At 41.3% G+C, this 3,049-nt stretch overlaps 1 pseudogene; it reads left to right on the forward strand.

Moving 5' to 3' along the window:
• Nucleotides 1–2,672: 2,672 nt before the first annotated feature.
• Nucleotides 2,673–2,761, forward strand: LOC135981972 (small nucleolar RNA U3; annotated as a pseudogene).
• The last annotated feature ends 288 nt before the right edge of the window (nucleotides 2,762–3,049 follow it).

The raw sequence follows: 3,049 nt of genomic DNA on the forward strand, positions 1-3,049 counted from the left end.
GGCTGGCCATCTCCTTGGTGGCTCTATGTCAGCTTTCTCTCACTGGGGCCCAGTGTGCTTCTCCCGAAGGGCAGGTGGAGCTGCACACTGAGGATGCATCTATGCCCAGACTCTGGGGTACTCTGATTCTACCCCATTGGGTACTGACATGGCAGCCTATGAACATGCCCTTAGCTTAGACCCAGAGGCAAAATGGAAAAACAACTTGGCAGAAAAACATTGAAATTTCAAGTATCAGGTGTCAAGTATCAGGGGGTAGCTTGTATAGGGACTGGGAGCTGGCTCATTATAGAAGCAGCTTTTCCTCTCCTGGAATTGACATCTCCTCATCCATTATGGGGAGTGGACTACATCCACCCTAATTGAATTGGCCCTGTCAACACTGGTTCTCCACTTGCGAAGTAACTCCCTGCTCTCCATGTGTCAGTATATAATGCCTGCATCTGTAACTTTCACTCTATGCATCCGAAGAAGTGAGGTTTTTACTCACGAAAGCTTATGCCCAAATAAATCTGTTAGTCTTTAAGGTGCCACCAGACTCCTTATTCTACAGGTGACAGACCCATTTTTTTTCTTTTTTTCCCCCCACTATTTGTTGGTAATTTTAAAAATATTGTTTTTACCAAAATGTCATTGAAACTCCTAAGCCTGATTGTTGAGCAATTAAAAATACCGATAACCATTTTGATAACTATTTCAATGTAACTGATCATTTTAATTGAAAATCTATGTGAATTTTTTTCAAAGAGGTCACCAAGGTTTCTCAAAAATAAATCCATTTTTGAAAAAAAAAATCACACTTCAGCAAAAAATCATTTCAATTGGAACACTGCAACCAGCTCAGCTTTCAGAGGACGAAGGAACTCTCTAAGGCCTAGTTCACACTGCTATAACTATACCAGTTAGGGTGTGATATTTTTATCAAAATAGCTATACCAGTAAAAGCCCTAGTGGGGATGCAATTATACTGGTATAACGGTACCTTATTATGATACAGCTCATTGCCCTTCCCGTACAGAAATAAGCTATACCTGACAGAATTGTTATGCTGGTAGAACTGTGTCATACCGCTTTAAGTACACTGGTATAGTTAAAGCGCTACAACTTGTGTGTGTAGACATGTCCTTAGGGATAGAAGGCCACATGCCTATCCTTCTCTGACAGAACTCTATAGTGTTGTTCTGAAGGTACTGGCTCATTCTAGTTCCTCCTTCCCTGCTCTGCTACTCCTTGCTGCTCTCCACTGGGCTATTGGAGAGCAGGGGAAAATGAAAAGCACCTACCACAAAGGACTTTTGTTTGCTTAAAGAACAGAGGAGAGAGAATTTAATTGGTGGTGATTAGCGCTATTAGCCTCTACTTACCAAACTGCCATTTACTTTAAGGACCTCTGAAAGCAGAGAAAATAAAAAACATTATACCTCATCAGTATTTATTTGTGCCACATATTACCTTGTTTTGTTAAGTTTCACATGTTCTTTCTGCTTTTGCTCACATTGAGCTAATGGTACTAGATATTAGTTATTATGGAACAATGGTATTGGTGTAGGAAGAGTTTAGGGATATCTGCTAGTGCAGTATAATTAGATAGACAAGGTGGGTGAAGTAATATCTTTTATTGGACCAGACAAGCTTTCAAGCCATACAGAGCTCTTCTTCAGGTCCTGAAGAGCTCTGTGTAAGATCAAAAGCTTGTCTCTCTCACCAACAGAAGTTGGTCCAATAAAAGATATTACCTCCCACACCTTGTCGCTCTAATATGCTGGGACTGACATGTCTACAGCACTACTGCATAGTGCAGTAAAGTGTTGTTGATGTAATGCTTGAAATTTATACTAGTGCTAGTGATATAAAGAAGTTTATAATAGTTATCACAACCACAAAAGTGATACAAAATGAATCACTTCTTTTTTAGCCTATGACTGCAGAGGTGTTAACGGCCACTTCACCTTGAATGATCTCTTAGAATATGGGTTAACTACTTATGCTAAACAATAGGCTCCACCTTGTATTTAGGTGTGACTCTATGGGTATGTCTACATTGCACTTAGATACCTGTGGCTAGCCCATGGCAGCTGACTCAGAGCTTAGGCTAAGGGGCTGTTTAATTGCAGTGTAGACATTCAGCCTCAAGCTGTAGCCCAGGCTCTGGAACCCTTCCACCTCACAGGGTCCTAATGCCCAAGCCTGAATATCTACATAGCAATTAAACAGCCTCTTAGCCTGAGCCCTGCAAGCCTGAGTAGCTGGTATGGGCCAGCCTCAGGTGTCTAACTGCAGTGTAGACTTACCCTTTGAATACCTTCCCAAGACCTGAAGAAGAGCCCTGAATAGCTTGAAAGCTTTTCTTTTTCACCAGTGGAAGCTGGTCCAATAAAAGGTATTACCACACCCATGTTGTCTCACTACACATCTTGAAACACTTTTAAAGAAATGTGGACCTTTAATATTACTAAATCCAAATGCTGACACAGACAGCCCATAGAGGATCATATTCTCCAGTGCACAGCAGCCATTTTGAATCACACTGGTGGTGGAACTTGGCCCAGCAGCCACTGTAATGAGCCCAGGAAGCTTGCTTCAATGTATGTATGATTCTCCAGAGGGGTATGGCTGGTGTGAGGGCACTTACACTTCCCTACTGTGATATGGCAGGGAAAATAGGGCATGGCCAGACTATAGTTTCAGGGATCATTTCTATAGTTTGTAACTAGAGAAGTGTAGCCGAAAGTGTCTGACATAGCAATCCTGAGCTGTCGGTTTGTCCCCCGAGGCACTTTGAAATAGATGTAAATTAGAGAAGCCTCAGGCTTTCCAATATAGAATCTCAATATTAAGAAATTTATCTTTCCTGTCGCATTGGTTCATGTGTAACTTTTAGAAAAGTGGCTTAAAGTTAGAAAAGAAGCATTCTATTATTTTTATCCTTGAAATTCACCAAAACAGACCTTATCCGCCTAGTTCTGTCTCTGTGGTGTTTAATCTTTTGTCTTGTTGTCTACAATCCTGGGCTCCTTTCACACCAGGCAAACCTTGTAAAGTTCAGAAA

Source organism: Chrysemys picta, chromosome 2 (genome assembly GCF_011386835.1).
Source record: "Chrysemys picta bellii isolate R12L10 chromosome 2, ASM1138683v2, whole genome shotgun sequence".
In the NCBI taxonomy this organism is placed as follows: Eukaryota; Metazoa; Chordata; order Testudines; family Emydidae; genus Chrysemys; species Chrysemys picta.